This window comes from Mirounga angustirostris, unplaced genomic scaffold (assembly GCF_029215605.1).
Source record: "Mirounga angustirostris isolate CCGP_5_RB_7025 unplaced genomic scaffold, mMirAng1.0.hap1 SCAF_4, whole genome shotgun sequence".
Lineage (NCBI taxonomy): Eukaryota > Metazoa > Chordata > Mammalia > Carnivora > Phocidae > Mirounga > Mirounga angustirostris.
In genome coordinates, this window is record NW_026991712.1 from 85564072 (window position 1) to 85585509 (window position 21438).

Consider the following 21438-nt stretch of genomic DNA (forward strand, 5'->3'; position numbering starts at 1 on the left):
GGTGAGAGGAAGGGGTCTACCAGTAAAGTTTCTAGTATTGATCAAGAAATTCCATGTTGACTGGTTAAAGGTTACATTTCTGGGGGGCTGAAACTGCAGTTAGGTTAGGTATTAATTTTTGGTTTACTTACTTGGGGCCTTAACCTAAATGATGTCATTTTGGGCCCGTGGTTTTCTTTTTAACAATACCCATAATACAAAGTGATGAGAATGGTACTTTACTTCCCCAAACCCATAACCCCAGTCTGAATGTGAGAAAAACATCAGACAAATCCCAGGTGAGGGATTTTTTCAAGGTCATCAATAACAAGGGAAATCTGAGAAACTGTGACAGTCAAGAGGAGCATAAGGAGAATATAATGGGATATTCAGGCCATTATGTAAAAACTAAGGAAATCTGAATGAAATATGAACTTTAGTTAATAATAATATATTTGTTCAATTATGACAAACATACCATTCTAATGTAAGATACTAATTGTAGGGGAAACTGAATGCAGGGTATATGGAAATCTTCTGTACTATCTTCTCAACTTTTCTATAAATCTAAGTCTATTCTAGTATAAAAAGTAAAAAAAAAAAAGTCAAGCCAATTATAAAAGTGGACAAAACACTTGAATCTCTTCACAAAAGATTTCTTTATTGCCAAGAGGCATAAGAAAGAATTCTCAGTATCATGACTCCTTAGAAACACAAATTTAAAATATCGTGATATACCATTACATACCTATCAAAATGGCTAAAATTTAAGGGATAGAGAACACTCATGCTGACAAAAATGTTGCTGGTAAGAGAGTAAAATAGCACAACCATTCTGGGAAACTGATAGATTCTAATAAAGTTAAAAATATAAATATCCAGGGGCGCCTGGGTGGCACAGTCAGTTAAGCAACTGTTTGGGTTTCAGCTCAGGTTGTGATCTCCAGGTCGTGATCTCAGGGTCATGAGATCAAGCCCCACGTTGAGCCCCACATCGGCTCTGTGCTGGGCGCGGAGTCTGCCTGGGATTCTCTCTCCCTCTTCCTCTGCCCCTCCCCAACGCTCTCTCTAATAAATCAATCAATCAATCTTTTAAAAAATATATAAATATCCCATGACCTAGCAATTCTACTACTAGGTTTATACTCAAACAAAAAGAACATACAAGCGCACAAAAAGATTCCTATAAGTATATTCATATCAGCCTTATTCACAATATCCCAAACCAAAAATAGCTCAATTGTCCATCAACTATAGTGTATTCACACATTGGGATAACACTCATTGATAATACCAACATGATCTACTGATACACATGACAAAATGGATGCATCTAAAAAATATTATGTTGCATGAAAAAAAAAGCCAGACACAAAAAGTATATTCATTTATGGGAATTTCAAGAAGAGGCAAAAGTAATCTATGGGTATAGAAATCAGAATGGTGATTGTTTCAGTGGGGGTGGGGTGAGGATCGACTGTGTTAAAAAACAAAATTCAACCAAGTACATTTGAAGATCTAATTGGCTTTATTAAGCCATTCATGAATCAGGCAGCATCCCATGTAGCAAGCAGAGAGATGCTCTAAAGAGTTGTACAAAATGGAAGGTTTTTATAGGAAGGAGGGTGGGGCAAGGAAGTTATTAGTCAAAGAAAAGAAAGTTGTTGAGTATTTTTAAGGACACAGAATACTATACATTTTTACAGTAAAATTTTTCTTATCTTTCTAGGGATAGAGGCCAAGCTATTAATTCAGGTATCTCATGAGTATGGTTTGTTCTGGCACAAATCAACAGTCAGGTTTGTAGAATCAGAAGATTTTTTACAGGGTAAGGGCAAAAAGATATGATAAGGCTTGACCATCAGCAATGAGAGTCATAAGAAAAAATAATATGTTCACCCAGGGGCTACAATTTATTCCTAATAACAGGCCATTGTAAGAAGAACTTAGATAAAGACAGTTAGGTATTTTGGCTAGTATATGGGTTTCAGGCAAGATAGAGGAATTAACAAGTAAGAGATTCAGTCCATACAGCAAATAACCTATGAAAGCAGTGAGTTTTTCAGTATTATAGGGTTTTACCACCAACTAAGGAGTCTTACCACCAACTAAGTTGCTTGTGTAATATAGCAACAAGTTATTAGGACAAGTAATAGCCCCAATACCTCTATCCAACAGTCCTTCATGATTAATTCCCCAAAGAATCTGAAGGGTGTTTTCCAAGTTAAAATGCCAAGTATAAGCCCATTCATGGAATTCTTCATTTCATCCAAAGAGATCCACAAGAAGGAGTGTAAGGACACATTTTACAAATACTGTCATATTACTTCATAGAGAAATAGATAAAGGAGCTTCCCCAATAAAATGATTATGAAAAATGTTAATAAAGACAATAACAAGTTATTGGTTTAAAAAAAAAAAAAGACACTGTACCCATCAATTGTGCCTCTTTGGTGGCCCTAGAAATATAGCCCCTCCCATATTGTTTCATGAGATTTCTAAGTTTATCAGCTGCCCAGTGCATCAGCTGATGAGTCATTTCCATCAGGGGTCTTTTTATGGACTGTGGCAATACCATAAATTAGTCAGTGGACTGAAACTACAACCGTTGTCAGCCTAATAAGGTTTTCCTTTGCGGGATGCTCTAGATTAAACATCCTTTTTTTTCTTTCTTTTTTTAAAGATTTTATTTACTTATTTGGGACAGAGAGAGAGAGCACAAGTAGGCAGAGAGGCAGGCAGAAGCAGGCTCTCCGCTGAGCAGGGAGCCCGACGTGGGCTCGATCCCAGGACCCTGGGATCATGACCTGAGCTGAAGGCAGACGCTAAACGACTGAGCCACCCAGGTGCCCCTGGGTTGAACATCCTTAAAAAGGAGTTTTAGATTGTCCTTTAGGAGGGAATTAATTGCCTATGAGGGCCTTGGTTTTGATAGATTTTAAGGTAGTAGTCCTTGCTGCTTGATCAGCCAAAAATTTGTCTTTGTTTCTGCTGAGTCTAATTTTGAATCTCCAGGATGATGATGGCCAACGTGGATGCAAGTTTGTCAAAAATATCAAAAGGTTTTAGACACCTGACTAAAAAGGATTACAGATTATGAATCAATACTTAATTATGTATTTGACCACAGTGACAATAAAAAATTTTAAAGGCAAATACCAGGAGGTTACATAGTTGAGCAAAACCCATAACAGACCAATAAAGCATAGAAAATTATTTTGATAAAACACAAAATCTTTGCTTTCCTTTTTTAATCTTCTCTCAGGTTGCAGACCACGAAAACTTTGTCCTTTTAGCAAATTAAAGAATATTAAGTGTCAGTTTTATATAAGTAAATTACAGTATGAAATCCATTTTTTTTTTTGAAATCCATTCATTTTTATAGGTTCATCCAGACACTGTTCTGCTAGACTGGGAATGACAGGACAGGGAGGGGCAATAGGATTCCCATATTGCTGAAGAGGGTTGCTCTAAGTTGAGTGGGCAGAATAAAGATTTAAAAGATGGGACAAGTTCTAAACAGATGGCAGAAGGCATCAATATCAAAGAAGCCATCACCAGAATCCCAGAATTGCAAGTAGTTTAAAAAATGGGGGAGGTTCCTTTTTTTTTTCATTTTAAAACTTATCTTTTTTTTTAAACTTATCTTTTTATTATAAAAACAATGTATGTTCAGTATAGAAAATTTGGAAAATATAAGTAAGGAAAAAGCAAGTATTTGTAATCTTATCACCCAAAGAGATAACCACTGTTGACATTTTAATATTCTTGTCCTTACACACATACCCACACACGTGTGCATACACATGCACAAACATACATGCAGACATGCACAGACATCATTTCAAATAATTAAAAGAAAGTCAAAATATTCATCCAACTTTTTAAATATGCTCCACTCAACAGTAAATTGTGATTTTAATTCTTACCAGTTCCTATAGTTTTACCATTGATTTTCTTACATTGTAGACCTATTACATAAAATATTTTGACCTCATTTTCACAAATATTTATACTGCTGGTCTTGTTTTCCTGCCTAATTGCATTGACTTTCCAGAACAATGGTAATTAATTGTGATAAAATACACTTATCCTGTTCTTGACTTTACTGCAATTATATGTAACTATGTGTATAAGTGTGTATGTTCATTTGTGTGTGGTGTATGTGTGTCAGCATTGATGGTATTGCATGAAAGGGGTCCTGAGAGTCTGTGATTGGTTCGTAGGGTGGTATAAGTAACCATCAGTAAAGATTAGGGGATTGAATAAATTCAGAACAGACAACTCTTCCAGCTTTTGGAAGGTAAGAAAGGATTAAAGGTGAGGGAAAACTAAAGGCTGACTCACCAACACTTTTTCTAAGACAGTAGTCACTGGTAGAAATTCATTTATATGCCATTTTTTTGGAGAGAAAGGGATGAGCCTGGATCTAGACAGGAAACAAACCATTTACAATCCCTTTCGCTGTACTGGGGCAACAACACTTGAAAGCAGCCCCAGGATCTGTGCAGTAGCTAAATCAAGCAAAGCCTGGCCGCACAGCAGGGCTTTTGCACCCCGCAGAAAACCCAGGAGGGAGGCTTGTGAGGGCCAAAACATGTGACTGGTGCAGAGGCCAGGCTAAGCATAAAGCTCTCAAGAAGCGAAAGCAGGCCTCGATCACAGCTGTGTAACCAAACACAAGAAGATTCCTTGCTCCGGGTGCCACTGGTTCACTGAACCAGTATGTAAAGCTATATCAAGCAGCATTCATGCTTAAGATTGAAAAGGGGGAAGTTCTTTTAAACAAAGATTGCTGCCTGGCTATAAATCTTAAAAGACAAGGCAACAGGGGCGCCTGGGTGGCTCAGTCCTTAAGCGTCTCCCTTCAGCTCAGGTCATGATCCCAGGGTTCCTGGGATCGAGCCCCACGTTGGGCTCCCTGCTCAGCGGGAAGCCTGCTTCTCCCTCTCCCACTCCCCCTGCTTGTGTTCCCTCTCTCGCTGTGTCTCTCTCTGTCAAATAAAAAAACAAAATCTTAAAAAAAAAAAAAAAAAGACAAGGCAACAAAATATGAGCCCATCAAAGAGCGATTGCAGCCTGGCTTTGAGGAGTGACCACTGTGCATGTACAGGACAGAAAGGATGGCTGTTCTTGTATTGGCCTTCTCCCTGGCCACACAGACCTTTTGTTGCTCAATTTACTGTTGTATAAAAGCAGTGGCTTTCAAACATGTTGGATCATTTCACAGCAAGAGATATTCTGTGTATTATGTCTCAGCACATACACATATAAAACCATAAGTGTAATTGAAGTAAAAGTTTAATAAACTGCCATGTATTGCCTCTTTTCAGTATATGCCATGCGTGTACTCTTTCTACTTTTTTAATAAATTTTTAAATTCATATATAGATAATAAATACACCTATAATAAAATCTATAAATTATAGATAAAATTGAAGATACATATATCATCCATTCATCTATATAAACAGATATTGATAATATTTGTATTTTCTACTTAAATAATTGTTCATCATAACTCATCAATGGTCTGTGACCACAGTTTTGAAAAACCAGAATTTACAATAAATCCTTCCACAGTAGGAGAAAGCTCTTATGAAAGTTCATGGATTCTTCTCTTCCAAAGGTGCACCTGCTCCCTTGTCTGCATTCTCTCAGCGTCAATGCACATGGCATATGCAGAGTTAATGTATGCTTATTATTCTAAGTGTTTTGACATTTTCTTTTTGGTTCATTTGTATTTTTAGCTCCTTTTCCAATCTTTTTGACCTTTTGTAATCTTTGCTTTTCAGTGACTATTAAGAAGCAGGTAATTGTGAGCTATCATAAATTAGCATCCTGTAGTATATTAGCAAACTTATAAAAACATTTCAAAATTTTTGAGATATATTCTTTCTCATAATAATTTTTTGGTAAAAATTAAAAGCCAAAGCTACATAAACTATGTTTAGCATTTAATGTTTATCTTTTTTGGAAATGATTTAGATATTCAATGAATATCCATTAGTTTAACAGTACAAACTTTGATCTTATTCATATTTATTTAAATTATTTGTTTTTAACAATTATACTTGGATTAGACTTTAAAGAGTTAAACATCATTTTTCTTAAGTAGACTCTACACCCAGGGTGGAGCCCAATGTGTAGCTTGAATTCACCACCCTGAGATCAAGACCTGAGCTGAGATCAAGAGTTAGCTTAACTGACTGAGCCACCCAGGTGCCCCAACTAATCATCATTTTAAGTTCCTTCTTTGGTTGACAAATTTTGTAACACAAAGATAACATGAGCTTATTTGATTAGTAAACCCAGGTAGAAGAAGTTGTTTATCTGCATTATATTTAATGCTGATAACTCTGAAGATATTCTTGTTTTTATTAAACCAACAAACTTGAATTAGCTTTTATCTATCAAAGATTATCCTAGATTATATGAACTTGAAAGACTTTTGGGTTAGACTTTATTCTATTTCTGAGAACTTTAGGAATATTTAATTTATAAGCACTTGATTTTCCTTAAGCCAATTAAGTAGAAGTGTTTTACAAATTAATTTTGGCAATACCATCCTAAGGTAGCAAAATACCATATGTATAACATACATATATACACACAAATACAGAGATCTTATAGTTTGTTTTTAAATTTTAGTTATGTCTCAGGTAGGAAGCTCAAAAGAATAGTTGGATCCAAATTATGTTTCTAGCAGACAGACTAATTTAAGGTTACCTGTTCACATGACCAAAGTCTTTTATTAAAATATTATTATTATTATTATTATTATTATTATTTGCATGCCGTGTAAGGAACCTTTTAAAGCTGTTTTGGACTTATTTTGTCCTTTGTATACTATTCAAGGAATGCATTCCATTGTCTCAGAGAAGTTTGGAATCCTCTTTTTTAAGGGTGCCCCAAAGGTTTCCTGGAATGGTCACTGCAATTTTAAAGTATCTAACAGTTGTTGTAAAACACAGGGAATCACACGTTTTCCCACCTTTTGAAACAAAAGAGTACTCCTCAATAGTAAAAACCCTCCATGGCATAATGGGCATTTCTCTGGCAGTCACCCACCTGATCCCTAAGAAAGGCAACGACCTCAACCAAAAGGAGGGAGGTCGGTACCTAAGAGGACTCACAGTGCAAGTGTAAGGCTCTCCATACACAATCCGTGGCACAGAAGTCTTCTATGGGTACTACACCAGATTCCAGGAGACACCGGCCCTGCTGTGCTGAAGTCACCTCAGGTCCTGCTTCTGACAGCAGGCATGTCAACCTAAAATTGTCAGGAGGCAATAATTAAGCAAGACTGTTTGAGATCAAAGAACTGCAATTTGACACACACACACACACACACACACGAACAGCAACCTAAGTAGTTGCTTAGTGAGAACTTTCACCTTTTTCTCCCCCACTCCGTAGGCTCCACGAAGCGTGGAATGCAGAGTCCAACGAGGGGCTTGAACTCACGACCTTCAGATCCTGGATCTGATACTTAACCCAACGAGCCACTGGAGCGCCCCTAGCTAGAGTTTTCCACTCGTGTTGATGGCAGAAAGCTAATCTTGACTGGCTATGATTGATTGCTAAGGCTATCACTAAGCAAAGTCTTTTCCTGTGGCAAGTTACAGGTTTTCGGGCTCAGTCCTTGTAATATTTGGGGTTTGGCGCAATTCAAAAGTTCCTGGTTCTACCCAGTGGAGACGTGCATAAAAGCCCATCTCCTTAATGGCTTCCTGGCTCCATTTTAAAACCCCTTCACGCAAGTGACCCCATTTCATTCCACCTTTCAGATTCGTAACTGCAAAGGAATTCTAAATTTTTGGACTAATATAAATTTTCCCTAACTTGATCTAGATACCAGTTACTTTTAGCAAAATTCACTGGGCTCTGCACTTAAGATTTGTGCACTTATGTTCAATCATTTACTGTTCGAAAAAAAAATTGGGGCGGGGGAAATGTTATCAAGTTTAGATTTTATTTTATTTGTTAGATTTTATTTAAAGTATCCAGTTGGAGCGCGAACTCTCATTTCATCTCCTTTCTTTTTTGGTCTGAAAAGGCCCCACTGAATGTTTGACATATCTCAACCAGAAAAATTGCTGTAGCCTCACCACTCATATTTAGAAAGATATCAACACAAGGTGGCACCTCCCTCACCTCCTTCCAGACATGGGGCAGTCCAGCATTTCAAGACGACTGTGACTCAAGCATGCACCGTGCGGTTTCCCCTTTTCTCAGCGCAGAGCTCCGGAGTCACGGGAAACAGTGCTCTCGAGCCGCGGGCAAGTGGCGCAGATCCTGCAGCTTTGTAACCCTCGCCACAACCAAGACACGGCTTTGAGGCGGATTGGAACCGAGGTTGCTACAAGTACAACGCAGAGTACTAAACACTACGCAGTGACCGAGAGCCACGGGCCGGCTGGCAACCGCTGTGCTCTAAGTCGTTCTAACAGCCTTCGTAATATTTTGGTGTTTTTGTTTTGTTTTGTTTTTTTAGAGAGCTACAGGTCTACGCAGTCTTCGTTCTTTCGGGTTCTCTTTTTCCTTCCTTCCTCCTCATTCAGCTACGATAAAAGAACCACTCTGCTCTCTCCAGGATCGGGCCCTGACCGCTGCGCAGGCCGCCTAAGGAGGGCTTGTTGCCCCGGGACGTGCCTCCGCAGCTTCTCTGCGTCCTTGCGCCTCCCTTTCCTCCCGCTCCCTTCAGGCGGCCTGCGCCCACGCCCGCCCCCTCAGAGCGCCGGAGCACGCGTGCGGCGGAGCTGGGCGCGCCGAGCTCCAGCGTGCGCACGGCCCGCCGTAGGCCTTTCCTGTTGCCCCGCTGGGGATGCTGCGCAATGAACTGTTAGAAGTTTGAGAAGTTTGAAAAAAGAAATTTCCATTTGAAAAGCTTTTCATTATTTCCATTCACGGGGTTCTTCAGTTCGTCAAGGGCCCCAAAGCTAAAGACGACAATGGAATTCAACAAGTCTCAGGAGAGCGTCCTGGTGCATATGTGACCCTGTTCTCGGCGACGAGACACAAGAGCGACCATCACCATGACCACTGCCCTCGTAGGGCTTCCCTGCTTGGCACAGGAAACCGAAGAAGGCAGCGGAAGCACCTCTCCAGCCACGAAGACATCCCTGCATGGTGGACAAATGCTCTCCTTCCGACCGCTTATATCCTTCCCACCCCCTCCAGCACGCACCTGCGTCCTGGGCAAGAGGAGAAGTGGCGACGAAGGGCGGTCTGGTGAAGGCGGAGAAACGGCAAGTGCCAAGTCAGGCGAGCCCACCGACTTGCAGCTTCCGGTGGAGCCCACTCGCCTCAGACCGCGGGGACGCTAGCATTTGAGGCGGTGGGGAGCAAATGGGGCGAGACCGTTGGGTTGCCCTTTTGTCTTCAGAATCGCTCAACGCAGGGCTTCACCTGATGAACACGCTGCGTCGACTCCGATCCTGGTTTCCGGTTTTCCAAGGCTTTGGAACTCCTGTTATCTAGCGAATGGCACGTCCAGGAGGTTAGCAGGTACTTACTACCTAAGGAGGTGGGGAGGGCGGGAAACGGGTCTCTGTGGCGCAATCGGTTAGCGCGTTCGGCTGTTAACCGAAAGGTTGGTGGTTCGAGCCCACCCAGGGACGTGTGCCTGACTTTTAACTCAATTCGGCGTCTTTCCTTCTGTTTATCACGTGCAGATTTCTTCACTTAAAATCGAAGTTACTGGATTCTGGGTCCTATCACCTCACATCAGCTAACTCTTAAATAACACCCACCCACCCCACCTCCCCAACATCATTCTCTCAGAATATCAGCTGGCCTTTCATCTTTATAGCCCTAAACAGGAACTCCTCAGAAGAACCCAGCTTCTGGTGGGGTAAATTTTTTTATTCTCCCTTAAAGATTGGATGAATAAGTTAAACTTTTGTGACTCAATTTTAGAAAAGCCTAAATTTGTTTGCATTCGTTGTTCAAAATTGCTTACTTTGGGAAGATTGTTCTTAAGGGTGCTTACTTTTTTTTAAATTAAGACTTTATTATTTTTTAGAGCAGTTTTAGGTTCACAGCAAGTTGAGGGGAGGGTACAGAGATTTCCCATACATACTTCCTGCCCTCCACCCCCACATGAATTGCCTCCCTCATTGTCAACATCTCCCACTGGAGTGCTGCATTTGTTACAACTGATGAACCTACATTAGCACATCAGAATCACCCAAAGGCCATAGTTTACCTTGGGGTTCACTCTTGGTGTTCTACCTTCTGTGGGTTTGGACAAATGTATCATGAAAGTATCCACCATTAGAGTATCACACAAAGTATTTTCACTACCCGAAAAAACCTCTGTGCCCCCTTTCTGGCAACCACTGATCCTTTTACTGTTTCCCCAGTTTTGCCTTTTCCAGAATGTCATATAGTTGGAATCATACAGTGTAGCCTTTTCAAATCAGCTTCTTTCACGTAGTAATACACATTTAAGATTCACACATTTAAGATTCTTTGATGTCTTTTCAAGGATTGGCAGCTCATTTCTTTTGAGTGTTGAGTATTACTTCCTTGTCTGTATGTATCACAGTTCATTTATCCCTTCACCTACTAAAGGACATCTTGGTTGCTTCTAAGTTTTGGCAATTGTGAGTAAAGCTGCTATAGGCATGGGTGGGCAGGTTTTTGTGTGGGTGAAACTTTCAACTCCTCTGGCTAATAGCAGGGAGCCTGATTGTTGACTCCTATATTAAGAAAATATTTTTAGTTTTGTAAGAAAGTGCCAAACTGTCTTCCAAAGTGCCTGTACCATTTTGCATTCCCACCAGCAATAAAGGAGAGTTCCTGTTGCTCCACATCTTCACCAACATTTGGTGTTGATGTGCCTCAGTTTTTTCATCTGTAGCATGAGGCCAACAGGGGTAACCTGTACCCAGGAAGTGCCTGGATTTGGTAATTGCTCTATCAATAATGTCCTGATCAGTGGAATCCTCATCATAATTATCCTTTGCATTTTTTTGACAGAGGCATTTCTTCTATAGTATGTGTACTATTTATTTAACTGCTTTCATATGGCTTTTGCAATTAAGTCGGTTATATGGTTTTATGATTCTGAATAGGCTGCAACCATCATTCTTGTACACATACCTTTCGCCACCTGTGCAGGTATTTCTATAGTGTACAGAACTGGAAGTGCAACTACTATATTATAGTATTCCCAGGATTCTAATTTTAAGAAATCCTGCAAATTTGCCTTCCACAGAAGCAGTGCCTAAAAATTACATTCCAATTTATTTCCCAGCCTGTCCATGTCCCTTTCTTCGTTTCTTTGCCAAGACAACAATCTTTCTGAATCTCTATGATATTCTTTTTTTTTTTTTTTTAAGCTTTTATCTATCTGACAGAGAGAGACACAGCGAGAGAGGGAACACAAGCAGGCTTCCCGCCGAGGAGGGAGCCCGATGCAGGGCTCGATTCCAGGACTCTGGCTCGATCCCAGGACTCAGGGATCATGACCTGAGCCGAAGGCAGACGCTTAAGGAATGAGCCACCCAGGCGCCCCTATTATATTCTGATAAGGGAAATGCTGCCCTCCTGACTTAACTAAAGGGCAGGTACAACACAGGGACATCGTGAACATTACACAGAAACATTCTGTTGCATATGTTGGACGGCTAACCTTTCAGGATGTAGTCATTGAATACAGAGTCCTCCAATCACTGTCATTGTTTTCTGTAGTCAGCTAAGTTTAGGGCAGACTGCTCAGAGTGATGGCTTTGCTTCCTGCCAAGTAGCTTATCCAAGGGGAGAAAAGTCTCTCTGGCTCCAGATGGCTTTTCCTCTTTTTAAAAATAAATTTGGGGGCACCTCGCTGGCTCAGTTGAAAGAGCCTTCGACTCTTGCTCTCTGGATCGTGAGTTTGAGCCCCATGTTGGCTGTAGAGATTGCTTAAATAAATAAAACTTTAAAAAATAAATGTTGGTTTTGCTTTTATTCGATGAAAACAATCTCTAATGCCTGTTCTCCTTGCTATGCAATGGTGAGCTGGCATGCAGATAACTGTCTCTAGAGTATTCCTTGACAGTTTTTGGTTTTTTGCTATGTCCATAAAAATTAGCCTATCTGAGACCTATCATTGGAGCCAATAGAATCCTGCCCTTGACCGGCTCTTCCTGCACACCTGGACCATTAAGTGCTATTGGCTCAGTTCTTCCGTTGAATCTCATGAGCAGAAAGTGAGCAAAGATCTTTGCCTTTTCCATACTAAGTGGGGTGATTGGAAAACTCCTCTCTCTCTCTCTCTCTCTCTCTCTCTCTCGCTCTCATTGTGCATCATTATTTTCTCCTATCAGCGGCCATCAGTGTGTGATTGTGGTTTAATTTTATGAAGTAAATTCCTGGGGCTAATCTCTGATGAGTGGTAGTTGACAGGGATCTCTAGTCCCTGGTAGGTCACAGATGACAACTAATCTAGCCTGTGAGACTTTTTGATTGCCTGTTGTCCTGAGGATTCTGGTCGGTATTTTCTGGTATTTACTTGGGGAATGCTATTGTTTGCTGGGCTCACATATATATTTCTGTATATTGTGGGTATGTGGGTGGTGCTGTGGATATTCTTACAGGTTCTCTTGACTCGCTGCAAAAATTTAACAGAGTAATTTGTTGTTTTCAGTGTTCTGACATTCCAAAATCTTACACCTTGGTGTTGTGCACTGCACGGCTTCTGAGACCTTCTCAAACTTCATTCCTTGTCACACGTTGTTGTTGTTGCTGTTGTTGTTGTTGTTTGCACGGTGCTTGCTTTTTATCACAGCAACCACCCAAATCCAGCTTTGCGAAGAAATGATATCATTGAAAAGAATTTAGCATGATCTAATGTTCTTGAATTTTACTGTATGTAAATTACATCTCTATAAAGCTGACTTAAAAATTTTTTTAAAAGACTGACAATCCCAAATGCTGACAGGATGAGGAGCACTGGAATCTCTTAATTCTGGAAAGAGTACAAATAAATTCCAAAACTGTTGGGAAAAAAAAAATTGGCAGTGTCAACTAAGGGTCATGCATTCGTGGTTATATACTGTGGCCCAGAAATTCGACTTTCAGCTACATACCTTAGTCCTGTGCTGTGCAATATGAAAGTTCAAGCCACATGCAGCTACTGAACACCTGAAACGTTGTTAGTATCACATGTTGCAATGACAATAGTTTTGATATAGTAGGTCTAGTGCAATATTAAAATAGATTTCATCTTTTTCATTTTACCTTTTTAAAATGTATCTACTATGGAGTGCCTGGGTGGCTCAGTGGTTTTAGTGGCTGCCTTCAGCTCAGGTCATGATCCCAGGGTCCTGGGACCGAGCCCCACGTCAGAGCCTGCTTCTCCTTCTCCCCACTTGTGCTCTCTAGCTCTCCTTCTCCCAAATAAATAAATAAAATCGTTTAAAAAATGTATCTATTAGAAAAATTAGAATTATATGTGACTGGCATTATATTTCCACTAAAACGGGCTGTCCTAGAGAAATGTATATGTCCACTAAAAGACATATAAAAGAATGTTCATGTAAATCCATAATATCCTAAACTGGAACCAACTCACATGGGCAAGAGCAGAATAAATATATTGAGACATAATTCATACAAGGAATATGGAAACAAGAACTACATGGAAAACATGGATAAATTTCAGACATGATGTTGAATGAAAGAAGTCAGACCAATGCCTCTCTCCCCGCCCCCAAAAAACAGTATATGCTTTCTGATTCAATGTCTGTGAAAGCAAAGGCCAAGAAAAATTAACATATATTGATAGAAGTGGGGGGCAGTGTGGTGTGGGGGTTTGGGATGGAGATGACTCTGTGAGCTCTTGGGTGGGAAAAGGCATGAGGAAGATTTCTGTGGTCTGTTAAAGTTCCATACTTTAGTTGGTACTACCTCAGTGCTTGTTCAGGTTGGCTTACATTGGTAACGGTTTTTTAGTGGTACACGTTTTGTACTTTATATTTAGTAGGCCTTGGTTTGAAAACGTTTAAAGCCACTTGGCTATGCTAAAGTGAAATTGATACTTCTTCTGGTTTGGTGGAGGCAAGTGGGCAAAGTAAGTTGAAACTATTTGTTGTGGTGTTTTTTGCTCTCCTCGGATTTTTGGCTTTCCTCTGCTATCTGCTGTCTAATTACTTCTGTATTGCTCACAGCCATTACCTTAAGCTGACATCCAGCTGTTAAAGGTGTGTCAAGCAGAGAACAAAGTCGGCTCTTTTCAGAATAATTACGACTCAACAGGGGTGGTGGTGAAGTTGAGAAATCCTGATGGAGAAAGTAGTTCAGTTAGGCTTCATTAAGAGAGGCCAAGGGAAGGACCCTGGCAGGTATTACAGAAAGTTGGGTGGGCGGGGCAGGGAGTCACCACATTCACCCCACAACTATACTTTCAAGAACTTCTGGGAGCATTCACAAATAGCCAAAAATATTGACCTGATGAGTTAGGCAGCTTCACCAGAATGAACTGTCTAGACTAGCAGTTTGCGGGCTTTCAGCTCATCCGTTTACCAAGGAAAGGAAAACAAAAACAAAATATTCCCAAGCCTTCTGTGGGTTTTTTCTTTCTCCTCTTGTTTCTGTCTCTTTTCTAAATCCTGTTTTTCTCTTTGTTTAGTGACAACATTCTTATAACTGTTTGCATTTCTATAAGTCGACTTGAGTGAGATAACTCATCCAAAGTCTCTTTACTACTGATATTGAAATAAAGTTTTCATATTAACCTCTGTATACACATCATAGCTAGCTTTGAAATATGTTCAGGGGTGGAGAAGCTTCTATGGAAAATGTAGCCCTTGGAACATCCGAAGACAGGTCCTTTCTAGTCTTAAATAAAGCCAATTCCCAGTTATCGTATGGTCAACACACCCGTTGTCATTTTCTCTGTGTCACTCTCCATTCTGGTCCTTTGTGTCCCACCCTCAGCTTCTGGTGGATCTGGGAGACCTGTTGTGTTTTCGCTTTGTCTAGGATGCTCTTTCACTCTCTGGGACAGACTTGGGGAATGAAAGGTATTGGTATCCAGAGTCAAAGCCCCAAAGGTGCCAGAGCTTTGCTGGGCATGGCCTTCTGGCTCCCATGGAAGGTCAGAACCTCGCCATCACCATTTAAGTCCTACCTCAGAACTTTGTCTTTACTCTTTAATGACCACTAAAGCCATTGCTTCTGTGACTTCCATTCTTGTTCCGCAGTCTTGTCTGTGCTATAGAGAAATTAGCTTTGCAAAATTCAGTAAAAACGCGGCTCTTGGGGGCGCCTGGGTGGCTCAGTTGGTTAAGCAACTGCCTTCGGCTCAGGTCATGATCCTGGAGTCCCGCGTTGGGCTCCCTGCTCAGCGGGGAGTCTGCCTCTCTCTCTGACTCTCCCCCCTCTCATGCTCTCTATCTCATTCTCTCTCTCAAATAAATAAATAAAATCTTTAAAAAAAAAAAAAAAACGCGGCTCTTGGGAATCAAATGCAGTGTCTTGGGGATGGGACAAAAATTCTACCAGAGACCCACAATGGCTGACATGACTCTTTTACTCCTGCATCACCTAATCCACACAGAGATTGCATGGCTCTGTGTGACCTCCTGCAACCAGAGCCTGGAGTCATGCTCTTGTCCCAGGAACTTTCAAAAACAAGGAAACTTCTGCAGTGTACAACACTGGTTGTACAACAGTGCTTCAGCAACATCAGTCAAACCTGTGGGGAACGGCGTGAAGCCACCACCTGGGTAGAGCCCCATGACCATCCAAGGGACCGAGACCCCACCTGTGAGAGAGCAGGACTGGCTGAGGCTCCCATTTGTTCCTTTGCTTGGGGAAAGTGTGTGGATCTGATGAGGAAGCAGAGGCAGCAGGGGAGATGGCCCCTGGAGTTGAACTGACATTCAGCTGTATCTAGGCAGCTGAAGAAAGCCATTCAGAATTGTTGTTGGGGCCGCCACCCGGGTGGCACAGTGGGTTAAGCATCAGACTCTTGGTTTAGGCTCAGGTCATAATCTCAGGGTCGTGAACTGTTGGGCTCTGCACTCTGCACAGACTCTCCTTCCCTCTCCCTCGCCCCCCACCCCACACTTGCTCCTGTGTGTGCACTGTCTCTCTCTCTCAAATAGATCTTTAAAGAAAAAAAAAAGAATTGTTATTAAAAGTGAGGCGTCATTAATCTGTCTACTGCTACAGAGAAATAAAGCAGATGATTTTATGGTATGATGGTTATTCTCTAACCTGTGCTGCCCTATACTGTAGCCACTGGCCACATGTAGCTATTTAAACTTAATTATGAAGTAAAAAAAAAACAAATTTGAAAATTCAGTTTCTCAGCACTAGCCACATTTCAAGCCCTCAGTTGCTGTAGGAGTCCAGGGGCCTCCGCATTTGAAACTGCACATCTGGCTCATTCATCTGGCATGTCAGTTACACATAAGATTTGTTTATGTCAAGGTCCTGACTTCTCCTTTAGCATTAGATTCATTTTAGTGCATCTAGGACATCCCTAGGACCAGCAGCTCCTGTGTCTGTATGATCTCTCCGCTTTCCCTGAGCTATAATGGAGAGGAGGACTTTCCTGTTTTCTCTGGGCTGGTAGAGAGGAACCATTCCATGCCCTGGCTACTGCAGGGCAGTGGTAAACCAGGCATGTCCAGGGTCTTGCATTGATCAGTCCAGCCCCAGCGTCGCTCTAGGTTACTCTAAAGGCTGCTCCTGCCCATACCTCAAGGGAATGCTTGTGGAGGCTCCTGGGCTCGCTTATTACTTCTGTTACAAACTATAACAACACGATTTTTTCCTTTCATGTGATTTTAGACTTACATCCTGTTTGTGGCAGTTCCTACTGGTATTTCAGTTGTGATGCTGATATACAGTTAACTTTAAAAATAAATTGTCTATGTAAAAGATGTAAATCAAAGTATGGAAAATATTAGCTAATCGATGATAAAGGTAAATGGATGTGGCCAAATATGGAAGTGCTGTGTTCACTAATGAACTTTGAAAAGGATGACTCTGTCTCATTATTACGGGCTAGCCTCCCTTTTCCTTGTCACTCCAGGAGCACTCCCTTTTGCCCTAAGTCAGGTAGGCAAGAATGCTCAGCGGTCTCTCTGCACTTTGAACACAAAAGGCACAGTGAACCTTTTTTTTTTTTTTTTTTTTTTTTTTGGCGAACCTCTCTAGGGAACTTCCTTGTTCGGACCATTAAGAAGAATCAAGATTTCATAAACACTTCTGATGATGTGATTACATCATCCCTGGGACCTCGGAGTGTGTTTCTGGGGAAGACTAAATCGTTCTGTGTGCTCTTTCTTCTTTATTTCATCAATTAGTCCTCAGTGTTTTGTAGGCTTTACTTTGAATCTTCTCTTTTTCTTTCCCCCAGATGGGGGAGGTTGAGCAAGAAGGAGGGGAGGCACATTTCGGTGAAGTCTTCTCAGTGAGCATTGGCATGATGGCCAGGCACAGGGGCTCTGGAGGGAGACGGCCTGGCTCTGAGTGCTGGCTCTCACCATCACCGGGCTCGGGCCCGGGGAAAGTCAGCTCAGCCTTTCAGTGCCCTAGTGTTCTCGTCTGCAACAAGGGTGGTCATGACCTACACACTCTCAGGGTCGTTACGTGCACTAGATACGCTACACACGGTACAGCACCGAGGAACTGTGTGCCGCTCACACAGTGAAGCTCTGAGAAAGCTGCTAGTAGTATGGTCATTAAGACTTTGGTTTCCACTTCTAACTGTACCACTGCTGACCTTCGACATTCCTCAGAATAAAGGAGTGTTAAATGGTTTGCTTGGCCTCTTCTCCGCCATATTAGTGACCAGCACCTGGAAAACTGGTTACTTGGTAATTTTGATAGTGATTTAACTGAGTGGAGATAGCGCAGCAGGGAACCGGTTCCAGCTTCATCAAATCCTTGCACCTTGGACAGGCATGATGATTGTTCTGCTCGTGGTAGACAGTCTATTGCACATGCTTCTAGCAAGAGCTTTTACTATCCAGTCAGACTTATCCCAAGTATTCTAAGAAAACTTCAAGTATGCACCAGTGATCCCTTTAAGGAAAAAAAGGAGTAAATATAATTTATCTGGAAGTTGTAGATTTCATCTTTCAGTGATGGTGGGGTATTTGTAGCAAACCAGCATTCACCCTGAAAAGAAAGAAAGTCTGAACGGAAGGAATTCTGTCTGAAGTCTTTGGAGAACTATCAGTTCAGTTCCAGAGAAGAGAAAGAAGAGAAGACGGGGGGCGCCTGGGTGGCTCAGTTGGTTAAGCGACTGCCTTCGGCTCAGGTCATGATCCTGGAGTCCCGGGATCGAGTCCCGCATCGGGCTCCCTGCTCAGCAAGGAGCCTGCTTCTCCCTCTAACCCTCCCCCCTCTCATGTACTCCCTCTCTCTCATTCTCGCTCCCTCAAATAAATAAATCTTTAAAAAAAAAAAAGAGAGAGAGAAGACGGAAGAGAAACTCAATGGAATAAAACTAATTTTCTAGCTTTTCCCCCTCAGGGCATTTGCCAGTTCTTGGCAGGAACAAGAGATTGAGAAACTGGAGAGAGGGCAGCTACTAAGAGCCAGAGAAAACAGCCACACATTAAGGAATTTCATAGATCTGGACAGAGAAAGAGGAGAAGGAGGTAGGACATGTGGAGCTGTCCAAGGATTCAGACTTGAGGAGCCAAGATCCTGGAGTGGGTTGAATGAGCTGGATGCTTGGGACAGAACTTCCCCCTCGATACATTTGCAAATTAAGCTATGTGCACGTAAGAGGCTATGAAGGCAAGCAGAGTGTAGCTGAAAGAGAGTGGAATTTTCAGCACTACCATGGGGCTAAGGAGATACAGACTGAAGTTCAGGGTTCATCGAAGAGGAGGGGCCTGAGGAAACATGCCAAGGTCTCAGGTGGGAGCCCTAGCCGTCCACAGCACAGCAGCCTGAGCAAACTAGCTGTAGACTGAGGCTTCCCATGAGTGCAAACAAGCTGCAAATCAGCGTCGTGAAGGATTGGAGGTGATCCGGTCCTCTGCTGCCTGCTGGGGGAGAGGGTGAATAATCTTCAGAGAAAGACGACATCGTCCAAACAGGCTATCATTCTTCACACAACAGGGTCATCATTCAATCACAATATTCTAGGATTGTAAGGGAGGAGAAACAAGAGGGGGAAGAAAGCAAACCATGGAAATTGACTCATGGGTGATGGAGATACTGAGTTATCAGATAGGAACTTAAAGTGGTAGGTCTTAGGGGCACCTGGCCGGCTCAGATGGTAGAGCATATGACTCTTGATCTTGGGCTTGTGAGTTCAAGCCCCACATTGGGTGTAGAGGTTACTTAAAATATTTAAAAGTTACTTCCAATTTTTTAAAAAGATAAAGTGGTATGATTCAGCTGTCCAGAAAGTAGATGACAAGATAAAAATTTTCATCAGAGAAATAGAATCAATTTTAAAAATCAGATGAAAATAACAGAAATAAAAGATGTAATAGCTGACATTTTTTTAAAAAGTCATAGCAGTTTGGAAGAGAGATTATTAACCTGGAAATCTGTAAGTAGAAAAAAACTCTCCAGACTTAAGCATAGAGAGCTAAAAGCAAGAGAAATTGAGAAAAAAGAGTGTTACAAAGATATGGGCCTTGTCCTGAAGGCCTAACACATGTATAATTAAAGTCTCAGAGGTTGGAGGAGCCAGAAAGTGGGGCAGAAACTATATTGAAAGATAATATGGACAATTACGGAAAAATCGTGGTGATCTATCCAACCACATGTGCAAGAAGATCAATGAACTACAAGCCAGATGAGGACAAGAAAATCACACCCCCAAACTTCTGAACACCAAAGACAAAGGAAAACAATCATAGCAGCACCCGGATTGGGGAAAGGGGGCGAATTCCCATTTCATCTTCCAAAGATTGGGAGCTGAATTCTCAGCAAAAACAATGAAAAAGAAGACCTCAGGGAAGGGCTAGAGCAAGATCATTTCCAGCCTATTGGTGCTGCTAATCCCTGGCTGAGTATCTTTCAAGAGGAAGTGAAGACCTTACCACATAAGCAGCTGACACTAACTACAGGAAATGCAAAAGGTAACTCTTCAGGCAGATGCTAAACGGCCACAAGGGAAATGTGGAAAATGAAGGTAGGAATGAAGAGCAGTGGGTGGATAGGTTAAACATGTGACTAAAAGTCAAATAAATCTCACTATACAAACAACAATAATAATAATGTTTATGAATTCAAAGTGTATGTTGAAAGAAAATTAATGTGAAACACTCAAAAATGAGGTGAGTAAATGGAAATGAGATGTTCCAGAGTTCTAGCATTGTCTAGGAAATGTAAGAGGTTCTAATGTATCAGTCTTTTGCATAGATTTTAGAGAATACATGAAAGTAACTTATTTGTGTCCATATGAAACAAATATTGAACTAAATATTTAGTGTAGTATTTATTGAATTAATATTAACTAGAACTAAAATGAGTCAACCTTTTGGGAATTCTCAGGTTTTAAAAAATAATTAACTTTCTTTATCGATGCTGTATATATCTATCTGTTATGTCCATCTGGTCTAATCTGTCACTCAAAGACACTGTTAATTAACTTCATGTTGGATGTTAAGGTTGTAAAAATAGAAAGTAGACAGTGAAATGTGATAAAGGTCTAAACCCTTGTGACTATCAGACAGACCCATGTATTTCCATCAACCCAGGAAGTTTCTTGGCAAAATATTTCAAAGGGGGAACCGCTCTTCTCCGCGGATCCTTCCTGGGAATGGGATCACACAGGAGTATCAGATAGGTACGTTTAAATGCATATGTTTTAGGTGTTCAGAAATGTCTTTATGGTGGTCATCTTTTGCTGAACACACTTTTGGAGGGGGTTGTCCGCGTTATTGCCTTATCCATAGTTTAGATGTTTTTACTGCGCAGTACTGATCCATTCTAAAAGTATACAAGGGTTTGGGTATAGACATGTGTTGATGGACATGTGGGTCTTATCCAGCTTTGCCTAGTATAAATGACATTGCACCATCGTTTGTGTAGAAGCCTCTTTGGGATGTAGGCATTCATTGTTCTCAGGAAGTAAATAGCAATATTACTAGGAACAGGGTAGGTATATTTTTTACATTTTCGAGAAACTGCCAAATATCAGGAAAGTAGTTGTGCTTTAATTACACTGCAGTCTCAGTATCACACAGTAACCTCATACTCATTCGAATGGGGGAGGGAGAGGGAAAACAACTTTAAAAATCTATTTTTCTAGACTTTTCGTCTTCACTTTGTTCCAAATACTAAAGCCTCTGTGAATGTGGCTGGGGTCACACCAAGTGTCCCCACCAGCCTATTCGGGTCTGGCTGCGGAGCCACACAGAGGCTCCAAGGCAGCCCACCCAGGAATCACTGATAAACGCCAGGTAAGGATAGACCTTCCCTCCCCAGTCATGGCTCTGTCACTCTTGGGGTCTGTGCCACTAAGAACGGTTTCTTGCGCTTCCT

At 41.4% G+C, this 21438-nt stretch overlaps 1 non-coding gene across 1 annotated transcript; it reads left to right on the top strand.

Moving 5' to 3' along the window:
• The first annotated feature begins 9528 nt into the window (after positions 1-9528).
• Positions 9529-9602, top strand: TRNAN-GUU (transfer RNA asparagine (anticodon GUU)). The gene has a single exon. It is a non-coding gene; the product is annotated as a tRNA-Asn (tRNA).
• Positions 9603-21438: the final 11836 nt, after the last annotated feature.